Source organism: Heterodontus francisci, unplaced genomic scaffold (genome assembly GCF_036365525.1).
Source record: "Heterodontus francisci isolate sHetFra1 unplaced genomic scaffold, sHetFra1.hap1 HAP1_SCAFFOLD_51_2, whole genome shotgun sequence".
In the NCBI taxonomy this organism is placed as follows: Eukaryota; Metazoa; Chordata; class Chondrichthyes; order Heterodontiformes; family Heterodontidae; genus Heterodontus; species Heterodontus francisci.
The window spans coordinates 3,246,669-3,269,882 of record NW_027141369.1 but is presented as its reverse complement, the minus strand read 5'-3'; the positions used below and the strand labels follow the sequence as shown (position 1 = coordinate 3,269,882).

Here is a 23,214-nt window from a genome sequence, read left to right as displayed (position 1 = left end):
GAGTTTCACCACATATCTTTCAACAACTTGTATGTGAACATCAGCTTTTGTCCAGATCTATCAGTTTATGATATAGAATCATAGAGTTATACAGCACAGAAACAGGCCCTTCAGCCCATTGTGTCTGTGCTGGCCATCAAACACCTAACTATTCTAATCCCATTTTCCAGTATTTGGCCCGTAGCCTTATCTGCTATAGCATTTCAAGTGCTCATCTAAATACTTCTTAAATGTTGTGAGGGTTCCGGCCTCTACCACCTCTTCAGGGAGTGCGTTCCAGATTCCAACCCCCCTCTGGGTAAATTTTTTTTCCTCAAATCCCATCTGAACCTCCTGCCCCTTACCTTAAATCTATGCCACCTGGTTATTGACCCCTCCGCTAAGGTAAAATGTTTCTTCCTATCTAACCCATCAATGCCCTCATAATTTTGTAAACCTCAATCTTATCTCCCATCAACCTTCTCTGCTCTAAGGAAAACAATGCTAGCCTTTTCAGTCTCTCTTCATAGCTGAAATGCTCCAGCCCAGGCAACATCCTGGTGACTCTCTTCTGCACCCTCTCCAGTGCAATCACATCCTTCCTATAGTGTGGTGCCCAGAACAGTACACAGTACTCCAGCTGTGGCCTAACTAGCATTTTATACAGCTCCGTCATAACCTCCCTGCTCTTATATTCTCTGCCTCGGACGATCTATATTGGCCTGTAATCTAAGGCTTTCCTCCTCACTATTTACGACACCACCAATTTTCGTGTCATGTGTGAGAAAGGGTTTGATTCTATCCCTATCAGTATCCGTTACATGCATGTGTTTTTAATCTGCACCCCCTCTGTTTTATTCTCTGTACTTGTCAGCCTCTTGTAGGTGAGTCTGTGTTTTGCTCTTTATCTCTCAGTCTTCGAAGTATGAGCCTGGGTTTGTACCTAATTTTCTTTGTACCTTGCAGGATGGATATTGAAGAGAGGTTTTTACACATTAACTGCCAAATCCAGATAAGTGATTTTTGGGTTTCACACAGTATCTGTCAGTTTCTTGTCTGGGACTGTTGGTTTTACTCTGTCCCTGGCATTTGCTGGTTTGTTAGTGTGGGGTTTACACTGTACCTGTCAGTTTCTCATCTGTGAGTGTTGGTTTCACTTTGCATAGAATCATAGATCACAGAATACTTACAGCACAAAAGGAGGGATTCACCTCATCGTGCTTGTGCTGCCTCTCTGCACAAGCAACTCAGCTCATGCCACATCCTCATGTATTCCATGAAAACCTAATTTTTTTTTCCCTTCAGATAATTATCATATATCCTTTTGAAAGCTATGGTTGAATCTTCCTCCGTCACACTCTCAGGCAGTACATATCAGATCTTAACCATTTGCTGCATAAAAAAGGTTTTTCCTCATGTTGCCTTTGGTTCTTTTCCCATTCACCTTAAATCGGTGTCCTCTGCTTGCTCAGCCATGAGTAATATTTCCCATTGCTTTCTCAGCACTGATGGATTGTGAGGTGGGAGACAGCCAGAAGTCCCACTGAGCCGCACTGACTCCCAGCTGAAAAAGAAATGAGATAAAGTTCAATCTTTCACAGCGAGATGCTGCAGAGAGTTATAGAACATAGAACATGACAGCGCAGTACAGGCCCTTCAGCCCTCGATGTTGCGCCGACCTGTGAAACCATCTGACCTACACTATTCCATTTTCATCCATATGTCTATCCAATGACCACTTAAATGCCCTCAAAGTTGGCGAGTCTACTACTGTTGCAGGCAGGGCGTTCCACGCCCTTCCTCCTCTCTGTGTAAAGAAACTACCTCTGACATCTGTCCTATATCTATCACCCCTCAACTTAAAGCTATGTCCCCTCGTGTTTGCCATCACCATCCGAGGAAAAAGGCTCTCACTATTCACCCTGTCCAGCCCTCTGATTATCTTATATGTCTCTATTAAGTCACCTCTTCTCCTCCTTCTCTCTAACGAAAACAACCTCAAGTCCCTCAGCCTTTCCTCGTAAGACCTTCCCTCCATACCAGGCAACATCCTAGTAAATCTCCTCTGCACCTTTTCCAAAGCTTCCACATCCTTCCTATAATGCGGTGACCAGAACTGCACGCAATACTCCAGGTGCGGCCGCACCAGAGTTCTGTACAGCTGCAGCATGACCTCGTGGCTCCTAAACTCGATCCCCCTACTAATAAAAGCTAACACACCATATGCCTTCTTCACAGCTCTATTAACCTGGGTGGCAACTTTCAGGGATTTATGTACCTGGACACCAAGATCTCTCTGCTCATCTACACTACCAAGAATCTTCCCATTAGCCCAGTATTCTGCAATCCTGTTACTCCTTCCGAAGTGAATCACCTCACACTTTTCCGCATTAAACTCCATTTGCCATCTCTCAGCCCAGCTCTGCAGCCTATCTATGTCCCTCTGTAACCTACAACATCCTTCGGCACTATCCACAACTCCACCGACCTTCGTGTCATCCGCAAATTTACTAACCCACCCTTCTACACCCTCATACAGGTCATTTATAAAAATGACAAACAGCAGTGGCCCCAAAACAGATCCTTGCGGTACATCACTAGAAACTATACTCCAGGATGAACATTTCCCATCAACCACCACCCTCTGTCTTCTTTCAGCTAGCCGATTTCTGATCCAAAGCACTAATTCACCTTCAACCCCATACTTCCGTGTTTTCTGCAATCGCCTACCGTGGGCAACTTTATCAAACGCCTTACTGAAATCCATATAGACCACATACACGGCTTTACCCTCATCCACCTGTTTGGTCACATTGTCAAAAAACTCAATAAGGTTTGTGAGGCACGACCTACCCTTCACAAAACCGTGCTGACTATCTCTAATGAACTTATTCTTTTCAAGATGATTATAAATCCTATCTCTTATAACCTTTTCCAACATTTTACCCACAACCGAAGTAAGGCTCACAGGTCTATAATTACCAGGGCTGTCTCTACTCCCCTCCTTGAACAAGGGGACAACATTTGCTATCCTCCAGTCTTCCGGCACTATTCCTGTCGACAATGACGACATAAAAATCAAGGACAAAGGCTCTGCAATCTCCTCCCTGGCTTCCCAGAGAATCCTAGGATAAATCCCATCTGGCCCAGGGGACTTATCTATTTTCACACTTTCCAAAATTGCTAACACCTCCTCCTTGTGAACCTCAAGCCCATCTGGCCTAGTAGTCTGGATCTCAGTATTCTCCTCGACAACATTTTCTTTCTCCACTGTAAATACTGACGAAAAATATTCATTTAACACTTCCCCTATCTCCTCCGATTCCACACACAACTTCCCACTACTATCCTTGTTTGGCCCTAACCTATCTCTAGTCATTCTTTTATTCCTGATATACCTATAGAAAGCCTTAGGGTTTTCTTTGATCCTATCCGCCAATGACTTCTCGTGTCCTCTCCTTGCTCTTCTTATATCTCCCTTTAGATCCTTCCTGGCAAGCTTGTAACTCTCAAGCGCCCTAACTGAGCCTTCACGTCTCATCCTAACATAAGCCTTCTTCTTCCTCTTGACAAGCTCTTCAACTTCTTTAGTAAACCACGGCTCCCTCGCTCGACAACTTCCTCTCTGCCTGACAGGTACATACTTATCAAGGACACGCAGTAGCTGCTCCTTGAATAAGCTCCACATTTCGATTGTGCCCATCCCCTGCAGTTTCCTTCCCCATCCTACGCATCCTAAATCTTGCCTAATCGCATCATAATTTCCTTTGCCCCAGCTATAATTCTTGCCCTGCTGTATATGCCTGTCCCTGCCCATCGCTAAGGTAAACCTAACCGAATTGTGATCACTATCACCAAAGTGCTCACCAACATCTAAATCTAACACCTGGCCGGGTTCATTACCCAGTACCAAATCCAATGTGGCATCGCCCCTGGTTGGCCTGTCTACATACTGTGTCAGAAAACCCTCCTGCACACACTGGACAAAAACAGACCCATCTAAAGTACTCGAACTATAGTATTTCCAGTCAATATTTGGAAAGTTAAAGTCCCCCATAACCACTACCCTGTTACTCTCGCTCCTGTCAAGAATCATCTTTGCTATCCTCTCCTCTACATCTCTGGAACTATTTGGAGGTCTATAGAAAACTCCCAACAGGGTGACCTCACCTCTCCTGTTTCTAACCTCGGCCCAGACTACCTCTGTAGACGAGTCCTCAAACGTCTTTTCTGCCGCTGTAATACTTTCCTTGATTAACAATGCCACCATCCCCCCTCTTTTACCCTCTTCTCTGTTCTTAGTGAAACATCTAAATCCCGGAACCCGCAACATCCATTCCTGTCCCTGCTCTACCCATGTCTCTGAAATGGCCACTACATCGAGATCCCAGGTACCAACCCATGCTGCAAACTCACCCACCATATTCCGGATGCTCCTGGCGTTGAAGTAGACACATTTTAAACCAAGCTCTTGCTTGCCAGTGCCCTCTTGTGTCCTTATAACCTTATCTCTGCCCTCACTACTCTCAACATCCTGCACACTGGAACTACAATTTAGGGTCCCATCCCCCTGCTGAATTCGTTTAAACTCCCCCGAAGAGCACTAGCAAATCTCCCCCCCCCCAGGATATTCGTACCCCTCTGGTTCAGGTGAAGACCATCCTGTTTGTAGAGGTCCCACCTACCCCAGAAAGAGCCCCAATTATCCAGGAAACCAAAACCCTCCCTCCGACACCATCCCTGCAGCCACGTGTTCAACTCATCTCTCTCCCTATTCCTCACTTCGCTAGCACGTGGCACGGGCAACAACCCAGAGATAACAACTCTGTTTGTTCTCGCTCTAAGCTTCCACCCTAGCTCCCTGAATTTCTGCCTTAAATCCCCATCTGTCTTCCTACCTATGTCGTTGGTGCCTATGTGTACCACGATTTGGGGCTGCTCCCCCTCCCCCTTGAGGATCCCAAAAACACGATCAGAGACATCACGTACCCTGGCACCTGGGAGGCAACACACCAACCGTGAGTCTCTCTCGTTCCCACAAAACCTCCTATCTGTTCCCCTAAATATGGAGTCCCCAATGACTAATGCTCTGCTCCTCTTACCCCTTCCCTTCTGAGCAACAGGGACAGACTCTGCGCCAGAGACCTGTATCCCATTGCCCCCCCCTGGTAAGTCGTCTCCCCCAACAGTATCCAAAACGGTATACCTGTTGTTGAGGGAAACGGCCACAGGGGATCCCTGCACTGCCTGCTGGTTCCCTCTCCTTCCCCTGACAGTAACCCATCTACCTTCTTCTTTTACCTGAGGTGTGACTGCCTCCCGATAACTCCTCTCAATAATCCCCTCCGCCTCCCGAATGATCCGAAGTTCCTCCAGCTCCAGCTCCAGTTCCCTAACGCGGTCCTCGAGGAGCTGGAGCTGGGTGCACTTCCTGCAGATGCAGTCAGCAGGGACACCCTTGGCGACCCTTACCTCCCACATTCTGCAGGAGGAACATTCAACTGCCTTAACCTCCATTCCCACTATTCTAAATACCCAAGTTTTTAACCAATCACACGATAAAACAAGAAGAGAAATAGAAAAAGCCTTACCTTACCTACACACAACCGAGTCCTTTTTTTTGGTAAGAGGAGGAGGGCGGGTGGGAAACACTACAAGAGTAGTGTCTCGGGTTCAGAAACAGCTCAAATATATAGGTTTCTACTTACCCAGCATTCCCTGCTCCACCGAAACTCCCGATGAAATTGACTTCCCAGCTGTTCACTCCTCGCTCGCAATGCCTGTGCTCCTGGAAAAGCTGCACAATGAAAATGTAAGAGAACTTACACAGCCCAAATATATAGGTTTCTACTTACCCAGCAGTCCCTGCTCCACCGAAACTCCCGATGAAATTGACTTCCCATCTGTTCACTCCTCGCTCGCGAGAGTCCCGAATGAAAGAGAGCGTTTCTCATACTGTTGTTGAATTTCATTTCAAACACTCCTTGTACTCTCTGCTAATGAAGCCTAAAAAATGGAAAAACTAAATGCGCTCAAACTCACAACCCTAAGATTAAAAGTCCCATGATCGACAAACTGAACTGAATATGTCACTTCTACTGTACCTCTGTTTGGATGAATGCAACTGTATGCTCCAATGCAAGGGCAGCTTTCAAATCCTCCCATGGGTCCACACGTCAGACTAAGTTCCATGTTGTAAACGCAAGCAAAGGAAATCTGCTCACTTCCAAAACTATCAGCAATTTGAAGCTGATTACGATCAACATCATCAGAGGTCAGAACTACCTGGTGAAAGAAGACACCCTGAAGAAGGATCCACAATTATTCAAAGGCATCGACAAAGTCAAAAACAAGAAAATTGATGAGTCAATCCAAGCTAAACAGAAACACTGAAGAATTCCATTCCAGACCAGAACACAATTAGAGGCATTTTTTTGTATTCAAAGCTGGGCATTAGTATTTAATAGTTGATATATAATTTTGAATATATTTGAATTTATTTATTCATTTGGCACTGCTGAACATGAAGCAGTCTTAAATCATTTAATTTTTTTTTGTAAAATCTGACTTACCAGATTAAAATATTAGATCAAGGGAGAAATTTCAAAGATTACTGGACCAGTAATCCAGAGGCCTGGACTCAAGATCCAGTGACAGCCAGGACGTCAAGGCGGGAAACACTCCGCACTAGTCTGCAGTGAGCGATTCCATCGAAGGTAGAGCACAATCTCTTTAATATAAGAATGTATATTTTATAATAATTAATCACTCAAGACCTTCCTGGTCTCTGCATCTCAGCTGCTCTCTGGATAAACTTGCAGAAAGTATTTCAACCTGTAAAGCAGGAGTCTAGGGAATGTATAATGATATTTTCTAGCCTTCGGGCAATATTTTAATCAATACAGTGTGGGACAACCTGTCTGGGCACAACTCCATGACTTTCTCTTTAACTAGTGACCTCACAATCACTAACTTCTATGGTCACAATCTTCAGCTCATCACCTCCGGTACGTAGCTCTAATCTTAATGTACATTTAAACAACCTTTCAAGTCCAGTTACAGTTTTTGTTGCCTTACCTGCACAAGCTTAAAAAGTGAAAAACGGAAGCAAGTTTAACTGAACATTCTGGTGGTCAGTTCGGGCACGGGAAAAAAATGAAAGGACTCGGACCAGGTCGGATGTGGTGCTGTCAGGCTTGGGTCGGGTTTCATTTGCTGACCCGAGCAGGCCTTTAGTTACTGTTGCAACCTTATATTCCCACTTGACAATCTGTATATTTTGTTCATTTCAATTTTGTCGACAAGCTCTTTGAATCCAGTTCCCCGGTCCTCAAGCAGGCTCAGTTTGCAAATCGATTCCGCTTTCTGGAAGGCTGAAAGCAATCGATGACCTTAAACTAAAAATGGCAACAGAGAAGGGCTCGTCTGGGATTTGAACCCAGGACCTCTCACATATTAATCACTTATATACCCAAAGCGAGAATCATACCCCTAGACCAACGAGCCACCGTTGACATGGCTTTTATTCTCTCCTGTGGAATTTCACTGGCACCCACAGCCGATCATGCAATTTTTTCAGATCAAAACAATATCCTACAAAGCTGAAATAAAAACAGAAAGTGCTGGAAATACTCAGCACCTCTGACAGCATCTGTGGAGAGAGAAACAGAGTTAACATTTCAGGGTTTTCACCTTTTGTTTGAGCCATCTTTTCAGACTGCTTCTGTCCATCCAATCTCACTTTTTACTCTATCCACATTCTAAGGGTGGTGCAGTGGTGAGCACTGCAGCTTCACAACTTCAATGACCCCGATTCAGTTCTGTATACTGCCTGTGTGGAGTTTGCAAGTTGTTTATGTGGGCTTCCACAAGGTACTCTGGTTTCCTCCAACAACGAAAGACTTGTGGGTTGATAGATAAATTGACTGTTGTAAATTGGCCCCAGGGGAGGCGATAGGAGAAATGTGGGGATGTGGTATGGAATTCTGGGTTAACATAGGATTAGTATAAATGGGTGGTTGATGGTCAGTGCAGACTCAGTGGGCCAAAGGGCCTATATCAGTGCTGTATATCTCTATAACCATTCTCTAAGCAAATGCATTTTTCATGAATTCCTCATTTCTTTTATTAACGACAATTTTATATTTCCGGCCCTTGCTTCATACGATACCACAAGTGGAATCATGTTTCCATCAACCCGATCAAACCCCTTCACTATTTCCTCAGATTGCAATGTTTCTTTAACCCTCACAGACTGTGGAGTTTCTGCTGCTTGATTGCAGTTCTTGCTTCCTGCCAGTAGATGTCACCTCACTCCAATATAGTGAAGTTTACAAATCTGAGAGAGACACAACAGGAAATAATTGTTCACATTATAGTGAAAGTGTGGGATTTAGAAATACTAGGAGTGGAGACGAGTTATTATAGAATTTGTCAAACCAAACATATGTTATAATGTTGTGTTAAATCTGTCACTCTGTTGTCTTGATTCTGAGAGTAACATAGACTCATCGAGTCATTGGGTCATTTGTGGTATAGAAGGAGGCCATTTGCCCCATCGAGTACAGGCCAGCTCTCCATGGAGCGATCCAATCAGTCCCACTCGTCTGCTCGATCCCCCTAGACCTGTAAATTTATTTCCTTCAAATGCCCATCGAAATTCCTTTTGTAACCAACGATTGTCTCCACTTCCTCCGCCCTCGGGGGCAGCGAGTTACAGATCATTACCAATCACTGTGTAAAAAAGTTCTTCTGCACATTCCCCCTGCATCTCTTGTCCAAAACCTTCAATCTGAATCCCCTAGTCCTTGTACCAATATTAATGGGAACAATTTTTCTTTGCCAACTTATCTAAAACTGTCATAGCCTTCGACACCTCTATCAATTCTCCCCTCAATCTTCTTTGATACAGGCAGAAAAAACCCTGTTTTTCTAACCTAACCTTGAAACTAAAACCCTCCATCCCTGGAACTATTCTGGTAAATATCCTCTGCATCCTCTCAAGAATCCGCACATCCTTTCTAAAGATTGGTGAGCAGATCTGGATGCAACACTCCCATTGGGGCCTAACCAGAGTTCAGCATAACAACCCTGCTTTTGTACTCAATGTCTCTATTTATAAAGCCCAAGATCCCACATGCTTTGCTAACCACTCTCGCAATATGTCTTGCCAACTTATAAGAATGATGGACATGTACTCCAGGTCCCTCTATTCCAGCACACTCTTCAGAACTGTAGCATTGAGTATATATTGCCTCTCCCTATTCCTTCTGCTAAAATGCATCACCTCACACTTGTCACTATTAAATTCCATCTGCCACCTGTCTGCCCATCCTACTAGCCGATAACTATCCTGTTTCAGGCAGTTCATATCATCCTCACTGTTTGCCACTCCTCCAAGTTTGGTGTCATCGGCATATTTTGAGATTCTACTCGATATTCCAAGATCCAAGTCATTAATCTGTCGCAAAAAAAAGCAATGGTTCTAGCACTGACCCTTGGGGAACACCACTGTCGTCTATCCTCCGGTCTGACCAAGAACCATTTCATATGACTCGCTGTTTTCTGTCCTTAAACCAATTTCCTATCCAAACGGACACTGACCCTCCTAATCCATGAACCTCAATTTTGTTAACCACCCTTTTATGTGGTACTTTATAAAATGCTTTTGTAAAATCCATATAAACAACATCCACTGCATTCCCTTCATCAACTTTCTCAGATAGTTTATCAAAAAATGCAGTTAGATTCATCAAGCATGAACTTTCATTTATAAATCCATGCCCACTCTCCTTCATTAACTCAAACCTCTCCAAATAACTTGATGTTTTCCCTGACCTGTTGGTCTTGTGCTTTTAGCAAGCTCACCACAGAGCATGTATTTGGCAATGTGACTGTCATTCATTTGGCCCAGTCAACAGAGCCGCCTCTGACTCAAGAGGGCAAACATGCTGTGGATCCCTGCACGCTGGTGTACTTCCTCATTCGGCACTCTGTCCTGCCAGGAGATGTCCAATATCCATCTGAGGCAGTGGAGGTGGAAGCTGTTCAGCTGCTTTTCTTGGCTTGTATAAGTTGTTGATGATTCTCTACTATAAAGGAGGGTGCTGAGAACACAAGCCTGGTACACGTGGAGCTTTGTATTTACGGTCAGTTTGCTGTCGGTTCACACCCGTCTTCTCAACTTTGACATGACAGCTGCAGCATTGGCAATCCTGGTGCTGATTTCAGCATCAAGGGCCAGATTGCTGGTGATTGTTGATCCAAGGGATGTGAATCTGTTGACAACCTCCAAAGTGCTGTTGTCAATGTTTTGATGGAAAGTGGAGTCTCTACGTCCAAGTCTCTACGTCCAAGTGGAGTCTTGCCAAGATGAACAGCTTGTCGTCAGCTCTGATATACAGGTGAACACCCCCATCTGAGTCACTGAAAGTGTACAATAGCAGCATGGAGAAGAATACACCAATTATAAAGGATGTGATAACTAGACAGTTAGAAAATAATGATATGATTGGGCAGAGTCAACATAGATTTATGAAAAGGAAAACAGGTTTGAAAAAACCCGTTGAGTTTTTTGAGGATGTTACCTGTAGAACAGATAAAGGAGAACCAGTGGATGCTTTGGTAATGTCCCACACAGGAGGTGAGTAAACAAAATTAGAGCACATAGGATTGGAGATAATATACTGGTATGGATTGAGAATTGGTTAACAGACCCGAAACAGAGAGCAGGTATAACGGGTCATCCTCAGGATGGCAGGCTGTTACTATTGGGGTACTGCAAGGATCAGTGTTGGAGCCACAGCTGTTAACAACCGAAATAAATGATTTGGATGTCGGGATTAAATGTAATATTTCCAAGTTTGCAGATGACACAAAGCTAGGTGAAGTGTGAGCTGTGAGAAGGATGCAGAGAGGCTTCCAGGGAACCTGGAGACGCTAAGTGAATGGGAAAGAACATGGCAGATGGAATATAATGTAAGTAAGTGTGAAGTTCTCCACTTTGGTGGAATAAACAGAAAGACAGAGTATTTCTTAAATGGTGAGAGGTTGGGAAGTGTTGATGTCCAAAGGGACCTGGGTGTCCTTGTTCATGAGACACTAAAAGCTCTTGTGCAGGTGCAGCAATCAATTAGGAAGGCAAATGGTATGTTGGCCTTCACACGAGGGGTCATGAGGACAGGAGTAAAGATGTCTTGTTGCAATTGTATAGAGCCTTGGTGAAACCGCGCTGGAGTATTGTGTATAGTTTGGTCTCCTCATCTGAGGAAGGATATACTTGCCATAGAGGGAGTGAAACAGAGGGTCACCAGACTAATCCCTGGGATGGTGGGATTGTCTTATGAGGAAACTGGGCCTGTATTCCTTAAAGTTTCGAAGAATGAGAGGTGATCTCATTGAAACTGATAAAATTCTTATAGGGCGTGACAGTGTGGATGTAGATAGGATGTTTGCCCTGGTTGGTGAGTCTAAAATCAGGGGACCAAGTCTCAGAATAAGGAGTGGGCCATTTAAAACTGAGATCGAGTTGAATTTCTACACTCAGACGGTGGTGAATCATTGGAATTCTCAGAGTCAGATTTTGGACCAGAGACAGAAGAGCACGACGGAACAGAGAGTTAACAAGTGTGTCAAAAGCACTGACTCAGAGACAGAGAGAGAGAGGAGCACAGCAGGAGCAGAGCTGGGGTAAAAAAAAATCAAGGAGTGACATCACAATGGAGAGTGAGAGCAGGGAAACAGAGAGCCGCTGGGGTGAGTTTACAGGATTTGGTTCTTGTTTCGGTGCAGTGGAAGGAGCTGTTTGGTGAGGATCTGTTGAGATGTGACATCACAGGCAAGCAGGTAGTTGATTGGTTTGGAAAAAGCTGCATGTTTGATGAGTATCTGGTAAGAGATTAAGGTCCATTTTAGTCCTAATGTTTAAAATAGTAAACAAACTAGTGGGAAGCTTAATAAAATATACAACAAAATAAACAATTGAATAAAATACTAAAGTAGTTAATTGAAACACGTGAAGGATGACAGGACAGGTGATGTGTCACAGCTGCAGCATGTGGGAGCTCCTGGATGCCAGTGTGATCCAGGGCAAACACGTCTGCAGTAAGTGTTTGCGGCTCAAAGAGGGAGAAAAAAGGAACGTTGTGGTAGTAGGGGACAGTATAGTAAGGTGGATTGACTCTGTTCTCTGCAGCAAAGAGCAAGAGTCCAGATGGCTGTGTTGCCTGCCGGTGCCAGGATTCAGGACGTCTGCTCAGGGCTGCAGTGAAACATACAATGGGAGGGGGAGGATCCAGTTGTCGTGGTCCATGTCGGTACCAACGACATAGGCAGGACAAGGATAGAGGTTCTGCATAGTCAGTATGAGGAACTAGGCACCAAATTAAGTAGGCGAACCTCAAAGTTAATCATCTCTGGATTATTTCCTGAGCCATGTGCAAATTGGCATAGGACAAATAAGATTAGAGAAAGTAATGTGCGGCTGAAAGACTGGTGTGGTTGCAGTGGGTTCTGGTTCGTGGGGCATTGGCACCAGTACTGGGGAAAGAGGTGGCTGTACCGTTGGGACGGTCTACACCTGAACCGTGCTGGTGCCGGTGTTCTAGCGAGCCACATAACGAGGGACGTAGAGATGGATTTAAACTGAATAGTGGGGGCAAGGGATCAAATTTGGGAAGATATGGTGTATCAAGGAGGAGAGGCAAGGCAAGAGAGAAAGGTATAAATATGGGAAATGATAAAGAGACTGTGACAGGAAGGGACAGAGCAGACACATCTAAGAGTAAATCAACAGATAAGGCTAGAGGTTACAAAAATAATAAAAGGACAAAACTAAGTGCTCTGTATCTGAATGCATGGAGCTTTCGAAACAAAACCGATGAACAGAGAGCACAAATAGAATAAATAAGTACGATCTGATAGTCATTACAGAGACATGGCTGCAGGGCGACATAGATTGGGATGTGAATATTGGAGGTGACATGGCATTTAGGAAGGACAGGAAGCTTGGAAAAGGTGGTGGGGTAACTCTGTTAAGTAATGATGGTATTAGCGCAATAGAGAGGGATGACCTAAGTTCAGGAGATCACGATGAAGAAGCAGTTTGAGTTGAGATGAGAAATAATACAGGCAAGAAGTCACTTGTGGGAGTGGTGTACAGGCCACCTAACATTAACCACACTGCAGGATGGGGTATAAAAAAAGAAATAATGGCAGCTTGTCAGAAAGGTACAGCAATAATTATGGGGGATTTTGATCTCCATATAGACTGTAAATTCTGATGGGCAGAGGTAGCCTAGACGAGGAGTACATAGAATGTTTTTGGGATAATTTCTTGGAAAAATAAGTTCTGGAGCCTACCTGAGAGCAGGCTATACTAGACCTGGCATTGTGCAACGAGATAGGATTAATTAATGACCTCATAGTTAAGGTGCCCCTAGGTAGTAGCGATCATAATATGATTGAATTTTACATTCAGTTTGAGGGAGAGGAGAGTGGGTCCCAAATGAGTATTTTAAACTTAAATAAGGGCAATTATAAGGGCATGAAAGCAGAGCTAGCTAAAGTGAACTGGCAAATTAGGTTAAGGTCAATAGAGATGCAGTGGCAGACATTTAAGGAAAATTTCAGAATACACAGAATAGATACATTTCAACCAGAAAGAAAAATTCCAAAGGTGGGACTCACCATCCATGTTTAATGAAAACAGTTAAAGATACTATCAAACTTAAAGAAAAAGCCTATAATTGTGCAAAGATGGGAGTCAGGTCAGAAGTTTGGACAGAATATAAAAAACAGCAAAGAATGACTAAAAGATTGATAAGGAAGGTAAAATTAGAGTACGAGAGAAAGCTAGCAAGAAATATAAAGACAACTAGTAAGAGTTTCGATAAATATTTTAAAAAGAAAAGAGTTAACAAAGTGAGTGTTGGTCCTATGGAAAGTGTGTCTGGGGAATTAATAATGGATAATTAAGAGATGGCAGATGAATTGAACAGATACTTTGCATCGGTCTTCACTATTGAGGATACAAATAACATCCCAGTATTAGCTGTCAGTCAGGAAATGGAAGAGAGGGAGGAACTCAAGAAAATTACAATCACCAGGGATGTGGTACTAAACAAATTGTTGGAGCTGCGGGCTGACAAGTCGCCAGGTCCTGAATTGGCTAGTGAGATAGTTGATGCGCTGGTTTTAATTTTCCAAACTTCCCTCGCTTCGGGAAGGTTCTGTTAGATTGGAAAGTAGCGAATGTAATTCATTTATTCAAAAAGGGAGGGAGACAGAAAGCAGGAAACGACAGGCCAGTTAGCTTAACATCTGTCTTAGGGAAAATGTTAGGAGCGATTACTGAAGATGTTACAGCAGGGCATTTAGAAAAACTAAAGGTAATCAGGCAGAGTCAACATGGTTTTGTGAAAGGGAAATCATGTTTAACCAATTTATTGGAGTTCTTTGAGGGAGTTACATGTGCTGTGGATAAAGGGGAACCGGTGGATGTACTGTACTTCGATTTCCAGAAGGATAAGGTGACATATCAAAGGTTATTGCAGAAAATAAAAGCTCATGGTGTCAGGGGTAACATATTGGCATGGATAGAGGATTGGCTAGCTGACAGGAAACAGAGAGTCAGCATAAATGGGTCATTTTCTGGTTGGCAAGAAGTAACGAGTGTTCCACAGGGATCTGTGCTGGGGCCTCAACCTTCTACAATTCTCGAAATGACTTTGATGAAGGGACCAAAAGTATGGTTGCTAAATTTGCTGATGACAAAGATAGGTAGGAAAGTAGGTTGTGAAGAGGACATAAGGGGGCTACAAAGGGATATAGATAGGTTAAGTGACTGGGCAAAGACCTGGCAAATGGAGTATAATGTGGGAAAGTGGGAAATTGTCCACTTTGGCAGGAAGAATAAAAAAAGCATATTATCTAAATGGTGAGAGATTGCAGAGATCTGAGATGCAGAGGGATCTGGGGGTCCTAGTGCACGAATCGCAAAAGGTTAGTCTGCAGGTACAGCACGTAATTAGGAAAGCTAATAGAACGTTATCATTTATCGCCAGGGGAATTGAATACAATAGTAGGGAGGTTATGCTTCAGCTATACAGGGCATTGGTGAGACCTCTTCTGCAACACTGAGTACAGTACTGGTCTCCTTATTTATGGAAGGATGTAAATGCATTGGAGGTAGTACAGAGAAGGTTTCCTAGACTAATACATGGAATGGGTGGGCTGTCTTACGAGGAAAGATTGGACAGGCTGGGTTCGTATCCACTAGAGTTTAGAAGAGAAAGAGGCGACATGATTGAAACATACAAGATCCTGAGGGGTTTTGACAGGGTGGATGTGGAAAGGACTTTTCCCTTGTGGGAGAATCTAGAGCTAGGGGTCACTGTTTAAAAATAAGGGGTCACCCATTTAAGACAGAGATAAGGAGCAATTTTCCCCCTCAGAGGGTAGTGAGTCTTTGGAATTTTCTTCCTCAAAAGGCGGTGGAAGCAGAGTCTTTGAATATTTTTAAGGGAGAGATGGATAGATTCTTTATCTGCAAGGGGGTGAAAGGTTATCGGAGGTAGATGGAAATGTGGAGTAATCAGTTCAGCCATGAGCTTATTGAATGGTGAAGCAGGCTCGAAGGGACGAGTGGCCCACTCCTGCTCCTAATTCGTATGTTCATATGTAAAGACAATGTAGAGTGGTCTGTACTGTTCACAGTACTTCTCCTGTAACTGCCGAAGTGAGACAATCATGTCGACTGTCGATCTACCAGCTCTGAAGCTGCACTGAGACTCAGGATAGATGTGTGATGCCAGGGTCTGCAATCTGGTCAGAGCAATGCGAGCAAAGACCTTCCCCACAATACTTAGCAAGGAGATGCCTCGCTAATTGCTGCAGTCACTGCGAATCCCCCTTATTGTTGTACAAGGTGACAATGTTTGCATCACGCATGTTTTGAGGTGCAGATCTTTCCTTCCAACAGAGACACAGAAGTTCATGGAGATGCTGCAGTAGAACCGCTTTTCCACTCTTGATGATTCCAGGTGGAAAACCATCATTTCCCGGGGCTTTACTACTGGCAAGATGGTCAATGGCTTTGCTGAGCTCCACTGTGGTGGGGTCACTGTCCAGCTCCTCCATGACAGGGAAGTCTGGAATGGCACTGAGAGCCACTTCAATGACAATATTCTCCGTTATGTAGAGTTTAAGGTAATGCTCCACTCACCTTTCCATCTGCTTGTTAACAGATGATTCCACTTTGACACCGCACTGAGACCTTGAGCATTGTTGTCTGAAAGAGCCTGATCGAGGATGTTGAGGAACTCCTGGGTCCTTTCTGGATCAGTGGTTCATCAAGTGTTGATCTGAGGACGACGTTCTTCTTGGATGGATGAAGCTTCCTTGGCTGAAGCCTGACCTTGTTACACACCAGGGAGTGCTCAGTGTCACAGTCAGCGCTGTGATAGCTGTGAGTGATGAGGACACTGCTGAGGGTGGTATGTCTGGTGATGATAAGGTCTAGCTGGTGCGAGTGGCGTGATCTCAGATGTCTCCAGGACACCCTGTGGCACAGCTTGACTTGGAAGTAGCTGTTCATCACACAGAATCCATGGTGACAGCATAGCTCCAGCAACCTCTGTCCATTTTCATTCATCTTGCCAATCCCCTGGTGTTCTATGCACATTGGCAAAGCTGTGTAGTCAGTACCCAAGCTTGTGTTGAAGTCTCCTGGAAGGTACAGTCCCTCAGTGCTGGGAATTCTACTGATGGCAGTATCAAGTGTCACATAGAATTGATCCTTGACATCTGGGGTGGAGGTGAGTGTCGGGACATAGATGCACATGAGATTAACTGGGCCCACGCTTGTTGACAAGTGAAGAGTAAGAAGTCTCTCTGAGCCTACTGTGGCTGGTTCACTCATCTCAAGTGGCGTGTTTTTTACTGTGAAAACCACTCCATGCTCACGAGTTGCCTCTTGGGCTTTCCCCTGCCAGAAGAAGGTGTAGTGTTTCTCTTTGAGGGATCCACTTTGGACGAGTCTACTTTCTTGCAGCACAGCAATGTCCACATTGAGCCTTGTGAGTTCTTTGTCCATCAAAGCTGTCTTGTGTGTGTCATCAACCTGCAGAAGGGTGTCAGTAAGGCCAGGACACATGGTCCTCACATTCCAGCTTGTGATGCGAAGGACTGGTGTCTTCTTTGTTGAGCTTGTTTTTCTTGGTGCATTGATTATCGATCCGCCTGTTGAGAGATGACTCTCTAAGCTCCAAGCACCCATTGAAGCAAGCAGGTTGTGGCAGGACAGCACCTAACTGATTGGGGGCTACCCAGCTTTGAGTGGGTGGTAGCTATCCAATGAGATGCGATGATCTCTTCAACTGTCAGAAGTAACCCCTGGTGCTCATACTCTGCACCAATTGAGTGAGAGCTTATAATCGGTAACCGTTTCTTCCCGTGTTGTGCTAATGTTTAAGCACAAATAGTGTCCTCTTCACGGCACATTAGCACTGAACACAAAATGGCTCCTTTGGTCATGTGTTAATTATAAAATGGCTTTCTTGACCTTGTTAGTTATTACAATGGATACATTATAAAAATGGTCAAGTTAAACTAAGATCGAACTACCCAAGCTTACCTGCATCCTCCAGTCCTCTGGCAACATTCCCATATTTAAGGAGGATTGAAAGATTGTGGTTCGAGTCTCTGATATTTCCACCCTTACTTCCCTCAGCAACCCAGGATGCAACCCATTCAAACTGGGTGACTTTTCTACTGTGAGAGCTGCCAACCTTGTAATTGTCTCCTCTTTATCTATTTTCATCCTGTCCAATTTCTTCACTTCCTCCTCCTTTACTGTGACATTTGCAGCATCCGCCTATTTTGTGATACTTAATTAGTGCCTCAGCCACACCCTCTGCCTCCACAGGATCTCCTAATTGACCCACCCTTTCATTGACTGTCCATATGTTGGTAAAAGACTTCAGTGTTCCCAGTTATGTGACCCACTAATCTTTTCTCATACATTCTCTTGCTGATCTCATTTCCTTTTTCAGCTCTCCTCTGTACTTTCTGTATTCTGCTTGTTTCTCTACTGCATATAAATCCTCACATGATTTCGATATGAATGATTGTTGAACTATTTTGTTGACGGATTGAGTTTTGTCAATTTCTCCCTAGCTCCCCTCATGGTCAGGCAGAAAGTTTAACTGCTGTGTTTTTAAACAGCAACAGCTTTATTTGAAAAGCCATTGGGACAGGATTCCGGGTTTTAATCCAGTCACAAATCTGGTTCTGATGTCTTGTGGCTCCAGCTGTCACATGACCTGTCAGAGGATGACCTCATAATTGGCCCAGTCATGGAGCTGTGGGTTGATGTTTAAATTGTTGCAAAATAATTTTCCAGAAGGACAATCAAAATGAATCGATATAGAAAAGGTAGATTTTGTGAATTTGTGCTCCCAGTGGAAATTCCTGCAGAGTCTGCTGGTTTTCATATCCCCAATTCCCCACAGGAAGCTCTGTGTCGGAATCTGTATTCATTATATCAATATTATACAGAATCATTTCATGGGAGACCCCAGTGTGAATTGGAGACAGGTGGTTCAGTTTTAACTTTCAAAGTAACACAGAAGCAAAATACTGCAGATACTGGAAATCTGAAATAAAAACAGAAAATGCTGGAAATACTCAGCTGGTCTGACAGCATCTGTGGAGAGAGAAACAGAGTTAACGTTTCAGATCTGTGACCTTTCATCAGAACTGGGCTGAAATTGTCTGAGGGCCAAGTGACCTCTTTCTGTGCCTTAAACTTTCTGTGAGTCTAAGATCCGATGAGATTCTGGAATCAATTTCAGGGTCGATGACATTGCACTCTGTAAGGATAGGAAGATGGAGATTATTAAGTACAGTGCAAGAATATAGATGCTTTTACATTATTTTAATCAAAATTGATTTAAACTTTGTGTTCACGCATCCGATCTTTTGATCACAATGACACTGATAACAATGGAAAAAGCAAGACTTGCATTTCACGACCACAGGACGTTGCAAAGCCTTTTACAGCCAATGAAGGACTTTCCAAGTGTAGTCACTGTAGTCATGTAGGAAACATGGTGGCCAATGTGCGCACAGCAAGCTCCCAGAAACAACAATGTGATAAAAACGAGATAATCTGTGTTTAAGTGATGTTGATTCAGGGTTAAACAATGACCAGCACCCCAGAAATAATTCCCCTTCTATTCTCTGAAATAGTGCCATGGTACCTTTGACATCCACCTGAGAGGGCAGAGGGATCCTCAGTTTTCTGTTTCACCTGAAAAACAGCATTTCTGATAGTGCAGCACTGCCTTCGTACTGTACTGGAGTGTCAGCCATTTTTAAAGGGCTGTTAGTCCTACGGGAAAATATTTAAAGGAAGATTAAATGAAATGAAATAAATACATTGCTTTTGCCTCTCTCCCATCCCCCCAATAACAGTTAAATTAATTATTTGCCCTTCCCTCCCAAAACCTACCTTTACCATCTGACCTTCCGCCCAAAACTGCACAAACTGTAAACTATAACCCTTCCCACCATCCCCTACACTCATGACATTAATTTGACTCCGTCCCCCCTCCCCCACACTGAGAAACTTACCTTCTCCCCCCTCCACACCAGTGTTGCACCTCATTTCCCCGGATGGGGCTCCGAAGGCACGGCAGTGCCAGTCACCGGGCTGAAGATCGCAGCTGGATATCAGGAAGTGATGGGATAATAATTAATGCAGGTTTGTGGTCCCGTTGCCGAGCGGTGGGGGTTCCCCCACAACGCCTCGCCGTCGCAGGCAATATCGAGCCAGGCCCTGCCGGCGTTGAGGTCCATGGCGGGCCTCATCCGGGGCCATCTTCAGGCGGCTCCCACCCCACCCCCACCACAGATCTCGACGTTGAGGGCTCTATAGAATCCAGCCCATTATTTCTGTCAATCTTAACTCCACAAGGATTTGTCTGTTAATTGTAGAAAAATTAAAGCTCTATCACCTTTTGATAAAAGGGGGTTTCAAATCCAATTCCAAACAAATGATAGTTCTCATTGTATCTAGAACATGTTTTCTTACATACAAACATACCAATTAGGAGCAGGAGTAGACCACTCGGCCCCTCGAGTCTGCTTCACCATTGAATAAGATCATGGCTGATCTGATTGTAACCTCAACTCCACATTCCCACCTGCCCCCAATAACCTTTCACCCCCTTGTTTATCAAGAATCTATCTACATCTATCTTCAAATATATCAGAATTTCTGTCGTCCAGCAACTCTCACTTTATTTCCTGGATTTCACCTAAAAAATGTATTTCCACACTTTGGATATCCTGTACTTCATTAATGTTTTTGCTCTCTGGGGATTTCCCTTTAATTATATTCAGTGCTGGTATTTTACTGCCACACACTGACTGAAAGTGTCCCATCTTTCTGCAGGAAAAACACTCAGCTTCTTTGGCGAGGCAGTTTTCCCACTTGTGTCTCTCTCAGCCACACCGACTGCAATTGGTTGCAGCTACCACTAGATGCTCTTCCCGTCTTTCTTGTCTTTTACCACTAATTTTTCCTTTTGTTTTCTGAACAAATTCAATTGAGTCTGCAACTCTGGAGATCAGACTCTCCCTGTCCCCTCGAACAACGGATTGGTTAAACTTTCTAACCTCTGTTTGTCTGCTCAATTGAAACTCTTTCGTTAATGTGAGATCAGCCCTGGACTGTAGAAGATCTGAAAGGGTGTTGTCTAATACCCCGAACACAATCCTGTCTCCATTCAGCTCTTCTCTTAAGTTGCCGTATTCACAAACCTCCGTGAGTTTGTTCAAGTTTTTGATAAATGAATGAATACTCTCCCCTTTCTGTTTGGTACGCTTATTAAATTCAAAGTGATTCCTGACAATGCAGCGGCCAGCCGACGTCATCAGAGCGCTCCAAGCTGCGCACATGCACAAACAGTCTCCTGCGCTCTGAGATGCTGCGCATGCTCAGCCTACGTCTTCCAGGACGAAGTGGCGCATGCGCAGGAAAACTCTCTACCCCCTCTCAGCCACTCACTCCAGGCCGCTCGCTGCCCGCTCCTCGCTACCCTGCTCCCCCGCCCTCCGGCCGCTTGCTACCCCCCCCACCCCCGCACTGCCCTCTCTCCGTCCAGTCACGCCCCGCTTCCCCCCCACGTCCCTCCAGACACTAGCTCTCAGCCATGCTGCTTCCCTCCTCTCGGCCTCTCGCTCCAACATTCGATCATTCTTCACCGCACCACCTGATAAAGCAAGGCGAGCCTCGAGGGGAGATGGGGCAATGTTGGAGCAAGTGGCCGAGAGGAGGGAAGCGGCAGAGCCCATGGCCTGGAGTGTGAGCGGCCAGACAGCAGGATGGGGGTGGTGGTGGGTGAAGCGGGGAGTGAGCAGTCAGAGAGTGGGATGGGGGGAAGCGGGGAATGATCGTCCGGAGAATGGGATGGCACTGTTTAGAGGGGATTTGAGGAAAAAATGTTTCACCTCGAGGGTGGTTGGAATCTGGAACACATTGCCTGAAGGAATGGTGGAGGCAGGAACCCTCACAACATTTAAGAAGTATCTAGATGAGCACTCAAAACGCCACAGAATACAAGGCTACGGCCACGTGCTGGAAAATGGGATTAGAATAGACAGGTACTTGATGGCCGGCACGGACACGATGGCCGAAGGGCCTGTTTCTGTGCTGTATAACTCTCTGACTCTATGAAACCTCACTGAATTACAGAGGGTGTGCAGCACTGTCAGAGGTGCTGTCCTTCTGATGAGACTTCAAACAGCGCAACGTTCTCCGAGTATCAACCAAAACATGTCCATTGTGTAGATATGTGCCATATTTGCTTATGAAGTGACAGTCACTGCTCCGAAAGTAATTCACTTTAGGTGAATTAAGATGACTTGGTACTATATAACTGGCGAATGCGCAAGAGGTCGCGGGGGACTATTGGGGGTGGGACGGAGGCGGCGATGGCAACCTTTAAGGGTATTTTTGGGTCTAAGTTGTTTTCTGTGATAAATTGAGTAGCTCCATCTTTAATCCTGGCAGCTGCCTGAATGTCACAGACAGTGACGTTTCAGTGGAAGAGGCTGCATTTGCGCATGTTCTAGTACAGCGTCACCTGGTGGTTGCATTGTCAGCAAATGCAGCGTTTTAACTTTGGCTCCACGATGACATTTATTTCCTCAATTAAAATAGGTCTTGAGTGCCTTAATAACTTCTTCACACGTAGCCTACACACTCCCTCCATGGCAGACAATAGTGTACTGACCTGCTCCATGTCTGGCTTCTGCACGAGACCCGATGCAGTACGATACCTTGCAAACCTCTGGAACCATCTCGGCCACTCCTCGGCTTGGTTCAGTCCAGTGACCTTTTCAAAGGTACAGGCAAAGATTTCTCCATCATTGCTTTGGTTTACTGTGGCCCCCATATAATATTCTGATATCTGTCAAGGCTCAGTACACAATTTATAAGAATCTGACGGTTAAAATAACCTGAGTTTACTCTACACATCTTGCATTGAAGGTTTCATCGACAACTCTCCATGAGGTGCCGGACAGATTATATTACATCACTTCCTGTGATGATGCACATAGTCTATTTATATAATCAGCCCAGTAACAACCCAATGTCCACTCTTATATTATTGTACAGATGTGAGAAAAGCTGAGGATGAGAATGGAACGTCTGAATGAAGATTTCATGATGCTGATGATGTAAATGAGGCTGATCTGTTTCCCATTCCACAATCCCTCTTTATTTCTGTGCATGTTTCTCGATGCTGTTTCAACCAAACTGAAAAAGAATCACAAATCCTCCTCTGGAGCCTCAGGTATCTATTAACAAAAGGCATGGTGGCCAAGTGGTAAGGCGTCAGTCTCGTAAACTGAAGATCACGGGTTCAATCCCCGTCTGTGCCTTATGATTAGTTTCTCACTTTAAATGTGTTGTTACCAGAAAAAATGTCCGTTGTATTTGTTTTGGCCATCTGGAAATCAGTGTGATGTTACACTTTCTCCTGGACACTGGGAAGAACATGAGGAGTAGCCACATGGTCCCTCGAGCCTTCTCTGCCATTGATAGAGTGAAAGTAACTGAGGTCCAAGCACTCAACCTTATTACTGTGCATTTGCTTGATATTTAACAGAGCTATTCTATTAATCCCACATCCCGCACTCCTGTCCTTTCCCCCATTGTCCTGTTAT

At 44.5% G+C, this 23,214-nt stretch overlaps 2 non-coding genes across 2 annotated transcripts; one reads left to right on the top strand and one right to left on the bottom strand.

Annotated features, from left to right (window-relative positions):
* Positions 1 to 7,396: 7,396 nt before the first annotated feature.
* Positions 7,397 to 7,485, bottom strand: trnap-ugg (transfer RNA proline (anticodon UGG)). Its single transcript is given in 2 exon segments — positions 7,397 to 7,432; positions 7,450 to 7,485. It is a non-coding gene; the product is annotated as a tRNA-Pro (tRNA).
* A 15,372-nt stretch (positions 7,486 to 22,857) lies between these two features.
* Positions 22,858 to 22,929, top strand: trnat-cgu (transfer RNA threonine (anticodon CGU)). The gene has a single exon. It is a non-coding gene; the product is annotated as a tRNA-Thr (tRNA).
* The last annotated feature ends 285 nt before the right edge of the window (positions 22,930 to 23,214 follow it).